This window comes from Pongo abelii, chromosome 3, assembly GCF_028885655.2.
Source record: "Pongo abelii isolate AG06213 chromosome 3, NHGRI_mPonAbe1-v2.0_pri, whole genome shotgun sequence".
Taxonomy (NCBI): domain Eukaryota; kingdom Metazoa; phylum Chordata; class Mammalia; order Primates; family Hominidae; genus Pongo; species Pongo abelii.
In genome coordinates this window covers 109,424,237-109,437,886 of record NC_071988.2, presented here as the reverse complement: position 1 = coordinate 109,437,886, position 13,650 = coordinate 109,424,237, and the positions used below count along the sequence as shown (strand labels likewise).

Here is a 13,650-nt window from a genome sequence, read left to right as displayed (position 1 = left end):
ACGCCCCAAGGAACCGGCACACATTCACACACCAGCAGCCTTCACGAAGGGATTGTTCCTGTGGATAAACATTTTGGACAAATATCCACACAAGGTCTTCTCTCACCCTTGCCTTATTTTCCCCTATCATTCTTCTAGGATATCTCCCTATATCTCTGGCTTATAAAAGAAATATGTAATATTAATATTGGCTTATGTGAAACAAAATTGGCTTACTATTGGGTATCAATGTAAGATCAGGAACGTTTACTTGATATTTAGGACTACCAACATGCCTACTCGATTTCATCTTTCACCACCTCTCGGCTCAGATCCTCCATGCCAGTGAGGCTGATTTGCACAGGCCGCAACACAGCTATATGCTGGGCTCCCCACCCTCCTGCTGTGCACACCGTCTGCTCTCCCTGCAGTAACATGGGCAAGCCATTGTTTGTTTTCTCCAGATCAATTCTCCATTCTTCTCTGCCCTGTTCTGTGCCCTGAGGCTAATCTTTATGAACTGTACCACCTGGAATCCTTTGCCCTTTGGGGATACCGAGGTCAGAGTTTGTTACCCCACCCCTATTCTCCATTCCTTCACCACCTGGATGCAATTTGGCAGTGGAGACTCTAACCTTGGCCATGGCTGCTGAGGGAATCCCTTTTCTCACAACCACACTAGGTTCACACTGTGCCACTCCCTCCCCCAATCCCCTAAAGCCTGGAGGTGGTAACTTTTTGAGTGCATCACTTCCCCTTGTTGGTTCTCTTAACCCCACCACATCTCTGTAAACAGTCCCTTCATTAAACTTCCCTTAATCACCACTTGAGTTCATTATCTCCTTCTTCCAGGATGCTGATTGACGCAGACATTTCTGCTTCCCACCTACCAATCAAATCTTGAATGGAACCCTATAACTTGAACTACATCCTTGCCATGGACATTTACTGATTATATTGAATGGTCTTGGAAGGAGGCGGGAAGATCCTTTACAAGCTTAGTAGACCAAAGGAGATCAGGGTCTGATTCCTGACCATGCTCCTTACTTGCTATGCGACCTGTGCAAGTTGCTTAAACTTTCTGAGCTTCAGTTTCCTCTTCAGTAAGATGGGGATAACCAACTATCCCATGGATTTTTTGGTGCCTAAATAAAAATAGTAACTAAAATTTATCTAGTACAGTGGCTGACACTTAACAAATGTTCAATAATGGTGGCTCTTCCTCCTTAACTGGATTGCTATAATGCATTTATTATAAATTTCAGCACTTTACCAAGTACTGTCTCATTCTGGACTTTAATGATTGCAGGTATAATATAATTCCTATAATTAGCCCCCTTTCAAGGGGAAGGAAACATGTTCTATACATTTTTTAAACCACAGTTCTGAATACCCATGATTAATACTTACCTGAACCTATAATAAATTTCAGGGATCATATTCAAACCTATAGAAATTATTTTGGGATTAAGTACTATTTAGTAAATCTCTCCTTCATGCAGCCCTCTTCCCCCCACTCTGCCTTTTTTTTTTTTTTTTTTTTGAGACGGAGTTTCACTGTTGTTGCCCAGTCTGGAGTGCAATGGAGTGATCTCGGCTCACTGCAACCTCCGCCTCCCAGGTTCAAGCGATTCTCCCACTTCAGCCTCCCAAGTAGCTGGGATTACAGGCATGTGCTACCATGCCCAGCTGATTTTTTATTTTTAGTAGAGACAGGGTTTCACCATGTTGGTCAGGCTGGTCTTGAACTCCAGACCTCAGGTGATACACCTGCCTCAGCCTCCCAAAGTGCTGGGATTACAGGTGTGAACCACCACACCTGGCCCCTCTTTCCCTTTCAAGCATCATAGGAAATTAAGATTATTTAAGGAGAAGGGTAGGTAATAATGATCCAAACACGAGTGTGTGTGGGAGTTCATCTGAAGCAATCAATGACACAGTAAATACACATAATACACACAATTTGTATACTGTATCTAGAGATGTATGAATAATTTCCAGGCCCCCTGGTTTGGCTCCCTCACCTGTCATCTTATAACCTAATGTAATTAGGCCAAGAACAGTCCTCTTCAAGTGTTATATGACTTACTACCTCTCAGAACTGTCTTGGGGCAGAGTTAAGAGTTTAGAATTGTAATCCATTCATATTTATGGAACAAGGTATTGGGCATGAAGATGAACAAGACGTGATCTCTGCACTCAAGGAGAGGAGTTCATAGTGTCCCCAGGGAGAGTGCTGCCTAGCCAACTCCCACAAAGGATGCAAAGGATGGACATGAGTACACTATCCTCTGCAAAGGCCGTCTGTAAGTCTATAGCCAATCGAGGACAGAAAGAAACATGACACAAGAGCAAGCAGTGAAGGCTGCTCAGAGCCAACCAAATGATTAAGTTGATTATTTTCAATTAACTTGGAATTGGAATGTACTTTGGATTGACTGATTAATAGACTGTTGTGGAGTTTTTAACCTGTGGGTTTACTGTGGTTGTTGCTGTTAAAAAGGAATTTTGATAAATTATTTATATATTTTTATTTGTAAATATGGTATAACTATATATAAGTATGTAAATTGAAAATTTATCTTTTTATTTTCCTAGAGCACTCATAATCCAGTATTGATTTTTGCTTTTGAAATTCTCAAGATCTGTATTGGCTTTAATAGCTTCACCAAGGGCAAGCAACAGATCCCCTTGGTTATGTAGCACCATCTGCTGGACAGACAGGTAAATAATGCCTTCCAGCTTTGAAGGGATGATTATTGTAACTTTTTTTTTTTTTTTTTTTTTTTTTTTTGAGATAAGGTCTGGCTTTATGGCCAAGGCTGGAGTGCAGTGGCACCATCTCAGCTCACTGCAGCCTCAATCTCATGGGCTCATGTGATCCTCCCACCTCAGCTTCCCGAGTACCTGGGACTACAAGCATGCATCACCATGGCCAGCTAATTTTCAAATTTTTTGTAGAGATGGGGTTTCGCCATGCTGCCCAGGCTGGTCTCAAACTTGTGAGCTCAAGTGATCCTCCCTGCTCGGCCTCCCAAAGTGCTGGGATTACGGTCGTGAGCCACCGCGCCCAGCCTGTAACAGATATTTAATCAGCAAACATTAACTCAGTCCTTCTCCTGTGCCAGGTCCCAGGAAAGTCCATGGCACACCTGAATGACAGCTCTACAAACTCTGGTGGTCAGCTACACCAAGAGCCCATGCAGGTGGCAGCTAAAAGACCCCTGAATTTGGAGTCAATGATTTGGTTTTGAGTTTCAGCTTGCCTCCATCCTGAACATCTGCCTCTGTTCATGATTGTGGGTCTTGCATCTTGAGATCCTGGACAACTATTTAAGTCTTCTAAGCCTGATTTTGGAATCTAGATAATTAGAATAATACCAAGGGCTTTTGTGAAGCTCAAATGGAGAAATATATGTGAAGACATCTGCACACTGTAAAATGCAATGGAAATATAAAACTGTTAACATCACTTCTCCTTTAAGTCCCTGAAAGGAAACTGGAGAAAGCCCACTTGGAAGGTAGCATTCACTCTCTAAATGAAATGAACTGTAAAGAAAAATTTACTGCATGAAATAGATAACCTTAAATGAGGACCAGAAAGGAGACAAGAGTATTAAAAAACATATAAAGGACACATACATCTGTACATATGTACACATCTTTCTTTTGCTATTTAATCCTTGTCTTAACCACTGAATTTCCATTTTCCATAAAATAAACTAAAACAAAATACAGTAAACCACAATATCGGCCAAAGTGCTGGGCTCAAACATCTGCCCACCTCGGCCTCCCAAAGCACTGAGATTACAGGTGTGAGCCATCATGCCTGGCCGATACTGGTGCCTTAACAACCACCAACCTGCCTTAAAAACATGGTCTATCATTTCAAAATAGCAACAAATACTATTTTATTCTTAATAATGTTGAAAAATATAGGTTCAAATATTAAAAACAAATAAAGGGTATTATAGAATAGTATATATTATATAAACTCCAAATCACTAGGATAAAAAAAGCAAAGAAAAAATTTCCAGTCTAACAAAAGAATAGAAATGGAAAATAACAGGAAAATATAAAAGAGAGGAAAATACTAAATAATAGAAATTTGACAAAAAAGCATGAAATGTGAATGGTTTAGACTCTTACTAAATCACAAAGCTTTAAGTATTGGTTAAAAAATAAAAATGCATCTCTAGAATTGTTATAAGAAACCCACTCAAAGCTAAAATTATCAGGAACAAAATATTTTTTAAAAGGTTTTAAGTGGTATTATAATCCTTGACAGAGGACATTATAAGGTGAATACTCAGTTTGATAAAAAGGTTATTTTACATTGGTAAATTATACTATACATGATGATTTAACTGTAATGAATTCTCATGTATTGAATAACAGAACATCAAAATATGTAGAGCAATACCTGTTAGTAATAAAAGAATTACCAAAACTACAATTACAGTTGGAAACTGAAAACCCTGTATCTTTCAATCTTTGACAGAGAAAGTAGACAAAAATTACCTAGGAATATTAAGGATTTGAATTAAATATATGACTTGATATAGATATATATATCTGTTAAGAAATTAAATTTTTTCCCTCTCTTAATAACCCTTGGGCCAAAGAAGAAATCAGAGCTGCCATTAAAAATATAACTGTACTAGATATAAAGACAGTAGAACCAAGATGCCTTGGCCGCAGTATTCCAGGTAATCTGCCACAAGATGAAGCCATCACTTTGCACAGGAAAACTAAACTGTTTTGCTAGCTGTATATCTTATGGTATCCTCACATGGATGCAGTGGAAATAAAATACAAACAAACATTTGAAGGGACTCTATAAATTAAAAGTGCTATACAAGATGATCCTTGACTTATAGTGGAGTTACATCCTGATAAACCCATTGTAAATTGAAAATGCATTTAATATACCTAACCTACTGAATGAACAACACAGCTTGGCCTGGCCTACCTTAAACATGTTTAGAATACTTACATTAGGCTAGTTGGGCAAAACCATCTGGCAATATAATACACTGTAGAGTATTGGTCGCTTACCCTCATAATCACATGGCTGACTGGGAGCTGTGGCTCTATCTTTAGAGTATGGTAGCCTGGAAAAAGACCAAAATTCAAAATTGAAAGTATGGTTTCTATAGAATGTGTATCACTTTCACATCACCATGAAGTTGAAAAATCATAAATCGAACCATCATAAGTTGGGGACCATCAGTATATAAATGCAAAGCACTATACCCAAATCAAGGAATTATTAGGCTTGAGCTGATTAAGTGGATATACTACAGGAAATTCTGTGTGTTAGTAAATGAGAAGTCCTAGTGAACAAGAAATGGAAACAGGCCACGTTGTCACATTTCGTGAGACTCTCCAGGTGTCGGCACTGAGAGGTGCACAGCTGCATCCCATCCCTGCAAGGGCGGTGAACGCATGAGCTGGTCTGGTCTGACAATCCTGTGTGAAGAGGTGGGCCCGAATGGCAGCACAACTCGAAGGAGGGGGCCGGTTCGGGTGGGCACCACTAAGCTTTTCCCTGGATCTGGCCCTTGAGCTGATTTTGAAGGATGAGGAGGAATTAGAATGACAGAAAGGACAGTGTATGCTGAGGCGTTTTGAGATCACAAGTAGTTTGATGTGGTTGAAGAACCAGATATAGGGAATGGCAGTTCTGAAGAACTTAAGTAAAGATCGTTTAAGTAAAATGCCAGCCTATTATCTAAAGATTTTAAAGTTTATCTTGATGTTGAGATAGCATGTTAAATGGAAGAGTGATCCCAGCACTTTGGGAGGATGTTGCAGGAGGATCGCTTGAGCCCAAGAGTTCAAGAACAGCCTGGGTAGCAAAATGAGACCTCATTTCTACAACAAATAAAATTAGCTGGGTGGTGTGTGCCTGTGGTCCCAACTACATGGGAGGCTGAGGCAGGAGGATCTCTTGAGCCCCCAAGCTGCAGTGAGCTGTGTTCATGCCACTGCACTCCAGCCTGGGTGACAGAGTGAGGCCCTGTCTCAAAGAAATAAATAAATAAATAAATAAATAAATAAATAAATAAATAAATTGAAGAGTGACTTGTATTAATCTGGTTCCAGAAACAGCAGTGCTTGGAAATTCTAAAAAGTCCAGACACAGGGAGAGTAGCTTCCATCTAATCTGTGGTTCATATTTCGAGGCCTCTTAAAACTTAAAGGAATCTTGTCACTTTCATACTTAAACCATGGGGTGTCCTACTGTAAATCCCTCACCAAGGCCCACCAAAACTACAGGTCTGGTCCCTGGTCACCTTTCCATCTTCATCTGATGATCTGCTCTCCAGGAACTGGCTTCACTTGGCTTCTAAGTGATTCTGGAATGATCTGAGTGTTTTCCTGCTTCAGAGCCTTCATTCATAGAATTCTCTCTTCGTCTGACTCGTTCTCATTCTTGCTTCAGGCTTCAGAGAGGCCTTCCTTGAGGGAAATCCTTTTCCCCAATCATCTCCTTTCATATCACTTATCACATTTAAGGACAGGGCCTAAATCTGTTTTTAATTAAATTACTGACCAACTTAAGGAATGAGTAAGTCAGGAAATAGATGATTAGGATTAAAATAGGGACAAGAGCGATATAGGAAAGAAGACAGATTAGAGAGCCTCTGATGAGGCAGAATGATCACAGAAGACTGGGAAGGGAAAGCATCTGGGATGACACCCAGGGTTCAGGTGAACTAGACAGCATGGCTGGATAGATGGGTGGGAGATGAGTTCAGGCTGGGGCATGTTACCAATGAGAGAGGCCTGTGAGAGATCCCATTGTACATGTCCAGCAGAAGCTGGTACTAGGTTCAGAGCTCATGAGTGAGACGTGGGAGCCACTGGCACACGAGTACTAGTTGAAGCACTGTCTGTGGAAAACATGACCTAAAGAATGTCACAGGCCCAATCAGAGAAGACACTGTATAAACATGCTTCAGAAAGAAGAAAGCGAAGCAAGTGAACACAGCAAGGAGGAACACAGGAAGAGAGGGAGTTATTAAAGACAAAGAGGGAAGTCCTAGAATGCCAAATGCCACTGGACCAAAGGCCAGGAAGAGGCTGAAAAGAGTCATCCCCAGTGACCTTGGTGAGGGCTTTTTAGGAGGCAGAAGTGAGACTGCAGAATCAAGAGAGTTTGTGAAACACAGTCACAACACAAATCTTTTAATCCAGGTTTGGTCAACATTTCAAAGAAAATTATAAGTAACAATTGTAAAATTGTGAGGAAAATCTTTAAGGGGTAAAGGCTGTTGACACAAGTGCTTTTGAGAATGGTAGTATTGGCTACTATTATTTTGTTTTAAAAGTAAGAGAAAGATGTATAATATTTACATACAGACAATCTTGGATATATGATGGTTCAACTTACTGATTTTTTGACTTTAAAATGGTGTAAAAGTGATAAGCATTCAGTAGAAACTGTACTTAGAATTTTGATTTTTGATCTTTTCCTAGGCTAGTGATAGGCAATTTGATGCCCTTGCAATGCTGAGCAGTGGCAGTAAGCTCAGCCATGCAATAGCAAGGGTAAACAACCAATACTCTACAGTGTACTGTGTTGCCAGCATTTTTGGATATTGTGTCTTGTGTTTTCACAACCCATCTTGGTCACATTTAAAGTACATCTATACGTCTTCTATTTCTTGTCATTTTAAAATTGAGTTTTTGTCCAGTCAATTTATCAGAAAGGGCAAGGAGCCTTCCAGCCATAGTTGAAGGCTTAATAGTTACTTCTCATGGATTGCAACATGGGATCTTAAGACTGAAACTGTTTGTGGTGAAAAGATATGTGGGGAGCTATCAAGACATTTTTCACTGGAAATGGAATTAGCTTGCAGCTGCTGTGAGATTAACTCACTGACCTTCACTTCAAGGATCTTGTTATCAACTCGATCTTCATGGATTCTCTGGCAAATTAGGAAAATTGTATTTAGACTAGCATCCTTGTAAGATTTTTACAAGTAAAATAAAATATTCCTTTCTTTTTCAGAATACAAGGCAAAGTTTCCTTCTTTCAGAGATAAATAAATGGAAATACATAGATCTCTTCTTAAAAGGGCTCTTTCTGTCCTAGTACATACCATATTGTACTATGATTTTGTTGTTCATTTCTCCATTTTCATTACTTCTTTGGATACTACTGAGTTTAAAGTTAAATACTTTCTGTAGTAGTCCATTTTCATACTGCTATAAAGAACTGCCTGAGAATAGGCAGGAAGAGGTTTAATTGACTCACAGTTCTGAATGGCTGGGGAGACCTCAGGAAACCTACAATCATGGCAGAAGGCAAAGGAGAAGCAAGTACCTTCTTCACAAGGCAGTAGGAGAGAGAGGGAGAAAGGGGAAACCCCAGACACTTACCAAACAACCAGATCTCATGAGAAGTCCCTCACTATCATGCCAACAGCATGGGGGAAACTGCCCCCATGATCCAGTCACCTCCCATCAGGTCCCTCCCTTGACACATGGGGATTACAACTGGAGATGAGATTTGGGTGGAGACACAGAGTCAAACCATATCATTCTACCCCTGGCCCCTCCAAAATCTCATGTCCTTCTCACATTTCAAAACCAAACATGCCTTCCCAACAGTCCCCGAATGTCTTAAGTCGTTCCAACGTTAACTCAAAAGTTCAAGTCCAAAGTATCATCTGAGACAAGGCAAGTCCCTTCTTCCTATGAGTCTGTAAAATCAAAAGCAAGTTAGTTACTTCCAAGACACAATGGGGGTACAGGCATTGGGTAAATGTTCCCATTCCAAATGGGAGAAATTGGCCAAAACAAAGGGGTCACAGGCCCCATTCAAGTCTGAAACTTGACAGGGCATTCATTAAATCTTAAATCTCCAAAATCTCCTTTGATCCCTTGTCTCACATGGGCATGCTAAATGCAAGAGGTGGGCTCCCATGGCCTTGGACAGCTCCACCTCTGTGGCTCTGCAGGGTACAGCCCCTGCAGCTGCTTTCACAGGCTGGCATTGAATGTCTGCAGCTTTTCTAAGTGCAGAGTGCAATCTGTTGGTGGATCTACCATTCTGGAGTCTGGAGGATGGTGGTCCTATTCTCACAGCTCCATGAGGCAGTGCCCCAGTGGGGACTCTGTGTGGGAGCTCCAACCCCACATTTCCCCCCTGCATTGCCCTAGTAGGGGTTCTCCATAAGGCTCCACCCTGGCAGCAGACTTCTGCCTGGACATCGAGGTGTTTCCATACATCCTCTGAAATCTAGGCAGTGGCTTCCAAAGCTCAACTTTTGTCTTCTGTGCACCCAAAGGCCCAACACCACATGGAAGCTGCCAATGCTTGGGACTTGTACCCTCTGAAGCAATGGTCCAGCTGTACCTTGGCTCCTTTTAACCACAGCTGGAGCTGGAGTGGCTGGAACACAGGGTGCCATGTCCCAAGGCTGCACAGAGTAGTTGGGCCATGGGCCTGGCTCACACAACCATTTTTCCCTTCTAGGCCTCCAGGCCTGTGTTGCGAGGGTCTGCCCTGAAGATTTTCTGAAATGCCCTGGAGACATTTTCCCCATTGTCTTGGCAACTTACATTTGGCTCCTCGTTACTTATGCAAATTTCTCCAGCCAGCTTGAATTTCTCCCCAGAAAATGGGTTTTTTCTTTTCTACCACATGGTCAGGCTGTAAACTCCCTAAACTTTTGTTGTGCTCTGCTTCCCCTTTAAACGTAAGTTCCAATTTCAAACCATCTCTTTGTGAGCACATATAACTGTATGCTTTCAGGAAAAGCCAGGTCACCTCTCGAATGCTTTGGTGCTTAGAAATTTCTTCTGCCAGATACTCTAAATCATGTCTCTCAAGTTCAAATTTCCACAGATCTCTAGGGCAGGGGAAAATGCCGCCAGTCTCTTTGCTAAAACATGCAAGAGTGACGTTTACTCCAGTTCCCAATAAGTTCCTCATCTCCATCTGAGACCATCTCAGCCTGGACTTCATTGTCCATATCACTATCAGTGTACTGGTCAAAGCCATTCAACAAGTCTCTAGGAAGTTCCAAACTTTCCCACATCTTCCTGTCTTCTTCTGAGCCATCCAAACTGTTCCAACTGCTGCCTGTTACCCAGTTCCAGAGTCACTTCCATATTTTCAGGTTATTTTTATAGCAGTATCCCACTCCTGGTACCAAGTTTCTGTATTAGACCATTTTCACACTGCTATAAAAAACTGCCTGAGACTGGGTAATTTATAAAGGAAAGAGGTTTAATTGACTTACAGTTCCAAATGGCTGGGAAGGCCTCAGGAAACTTACAATCATGGTGGAAGGCAAAGGAGAAGGAAGCACCTTCTTCACAAGGCAGCAGGAGAGAGAAAAAGAAGGGGTAAGTGACAGACACCTATCAAACAACCAGATCTCATGAGAACTCACTCACTATCATGAGAACAGCATATGGGAAACCATTCCCATGATCCAATCATCTCCTAATAGGAACCTCCATCAATACATGGGGATTACAATTGGAGATGAGATTTGGGTGGCAACACAGAGTCAAACCATATCACTTTTGTATTTGAATAAATTTTATTTATTTTTATTTTCTTTTTTTTTTTTTGAGACAGGGTCTTGCTCTGTCACCCATGCTGGAGTGCAGTGGCATGACTACAGCTCACTGCAGTCTCCATCTTCCAGGCTCAAGTGATCCTCTTGCCTCAGCCTCCTGAGTAGCTGGGACTACAGGCATGTGCCACCATGCCTGGCTAATTTTTATTTTTTTACTTTTTTGACACAAGGTCTCACTCTGTAGCTCAGGCTAGAGTGCAGTGGTCCAATCATAGCTCACTGCAGCCTCAAACTTGGGCTCAAGCAGTTCTCCTGCCTCAGGCTCCCAAGTAACTGGGACTACAGGTGTGCGTTACCATGTTTGGCTAATTTTAAAATTTTTAATAGAGACAAAGTCTCACTATGTTGCCCAGGCTGGCCTTGAACTCCTGGCCTCAATTGATCCTCTCACCTTGGCTTCCTAGAGTACTGGGATTATAAGCATGAGCCACTGTGCCTGCCCATGGATTCTTTCTCTTTTTTTTTTTTTTTTTTGAGACAGAGTCTCATTCTGTAGCCCAGGCTGGAATGCAGTAGTGCGATCTTGGCTCACTGCAACCTCCACCTCCCAGGTTTAAGGGTTTAAGCAATTCTCTGCCTCAGCCTCCCAAGTAGCTGGGATTATAGGCACCTGCCACCACACCTAGCTAATTTTTGTATTTTTAGTAGAGATGGTGTTTCACCATCTTGGCCAGGCTGGTCTTGAACTCCTGACCTTGTGATCCACCCTCCTCAGCCTCCCAAAGTGCTGGAATTACAGGCATTAGCCACTGTGCCCGGCCTATTTTTTCTACTCTATAAAATATTTATGGAAGTCTACTGTCTTTCTCAGTGATTTTTGAGTTTCAAATGTGTTAAAATATTAACCCTTTGTGATGTTTCTTATAATCATTTTTGTAATTGCTTTCTGCTTTTTAATGTTGCCTATTTCTTTGACATACGGAAATATTCCATTTCTACAATGTTGACTCAGCTAACTTTTGTGATTTCTATTATTGTGTTTAAACTTATAGATTTTTTACTCAATTTTATAGAATGAGTAGAGAGCACAGAAAAAGGAAATGGCTAATATATTTTTATTATAGATTCACTAAGTACCTTCCTTGCATTTTTTCCCCTTTCTTTCTCTCTTTCTTTCCTTCTTTCTTTTTATTTCTTTCCTTCCTTTCTCTCTCTCTCTCCTTCCTTCCTTCCTCCTTTCCTTTCCCTTTCTTTCTCCTTTCTTTCTTTCTTTTTCTTTCTTTTTTTTGAGACAGAGTCTCGCTCTATTGCCCAGGCTGGAGTGCAGTGGTACAATCTTGGCTCACTGCAACCTCTGCCTCCCAGGTTCTTGTGCTTCAGCCTCCTAAGTAGCTGGGATTACAGGTGGATGCCACCATGCCCAGCTAATTTTTGTATATTTTGTAGAGAAAAGGTCTCGCCAAGTTGCCCAGGCTGGTCTTGAACTCCTGACCTCAAGTGATCTGCCTGCCTCGGCCTCCCAAAATGCTGAGATTACAGGCATGAGCCACCGTACCCAGACACTGTTTTCAAAGATCTTCTAAATATTCTTTATTCCTTTCTTTAACTTCAACACCTAACCCACACAATAGCAATACTGTTGCTATTTATAACAGTAACCTGTGTATATTAATAAGTGCTTTAATGGTGAATTCATAGCAACTCTCAGGTTTCGAGTAGGAATAAATCCTAAATTACAGAGAAAGTGAGATTACTTAATTCTCATGTCATTTCTGTTCTCTTGGTTAAGTAGACTGATTTTTAAAACACAGGGGACATAACCTCATTGGTAAGATGGAAAATAAGCTCTTGGTGAGCAGTTAGCTGCTCCAAATGAATCTGACTCTGGGCTCAAAGAATTAGAAACTATAGCTCTTAGAACTGAGATAATTCTGCCATTCTCAACAATCTTTGGCAAGAATAACTTCTTACTACTATTACTGTATGACAGACAGCATCCTAGGATCTTTTCATGTATTATTTCTAATCTTCACAATGATATTTCCAAATACTTGTTTTACGAGTGAGGAAACAAAGGCTTAGAAAGGTTAATTAACTTGCGCACATTTACCTAGCATGTTAGCAGTGAAGCTGGGATTTTAACTCAGGTCTGTCTGATGCAAAAAAAATCTGTACTTTTCTTACTATGTCAAACTGCTTTCTAAAACCCTACCTACTATGCAAGGTGATATAGTTTGGATGTTGTCCCCATCCAAATCTCACGTTGAAACGTAATCCCCAATGCTGAAGGTGGGGCCTGTTACGAGGTGATCAGATCATGGGGGTGGATTTCTCAGGAATAATTTAGTACCATCCTCTTGGTACTGTCCTTGAGGTAACGAGTGATTTCTCATGCGATCTGCTCATTTAAAAGTGTGGGGCTTCTTCCCTGCCCCACTATCTCTCTCTCTTGCTCCTGCTTTTGCCACATAATGTGCAAGCTCCTGCTTCACCTTCCACCATGAGTAACAGCTTCCTGAGGCCTCCCCAGAAGCAGATGCTGGAGCTATGCTTCCCTTACAGCCTGCAGAACCATGAGCCAATTAAATCTCTTTTCTTTCTTTCCTATTTATTTATTTATTTAGACAGGGTCTTGCTCTGTCACCCAGGCTGGATGGAGTGTAGTGTTGCAATCATGGCTCACTGCAATCACTGATGCCCAGCTTCAAACAATCTTCCCACCTCAGCCTCCTGGGTAGCTGGGACTACAGGTGCGTGCCACCATGCCCAGCTAATTTTTGTATTTTTTGTAGAGAGGGGGTTTCACCTTGTTGTCCAGGCTAAGTTTGAACTCCTGGCTCAAGCATTACACCTGTTTCGGCCTGACAAAGTGCTGGGATTACAGGCATGAGCCACAGTGCCTGGCCAAACCTCTTTTCTCATAAATTACCCAGTCTCAGGTATTTAGGGCAATGCAAGAACAGCCTAATACACACGGCATAGGGGTAAGTACACTATCTCATTTACATACAGAGTAATGAGTTTGATATTCTTGGTCATTTGATATTGACATTGCTGGCAAGATTTTAAAACTAGTAATTAAAAAGATAGCTGGTAAGCAATAGGGAAATGACTCAGTCACTAGAAG

The 13,650-nt window shown here is 41.3% G+C and overlaps 1 protein-coding gene across 2 annotated transcripts in view; it reads right to left on the bottom strand.

Annotated features, from left to right (window-relative positions):
* The window catches only part of PKD2 (polycystin 2, transient receptor potential cation channel), a 79,153-nt gene that overhangs the window by 42,585 nt on the left and 22,918 nt on the right, over nucleotides 1-13,650 (bottom strand). The window lies entirely within an intron of this gene.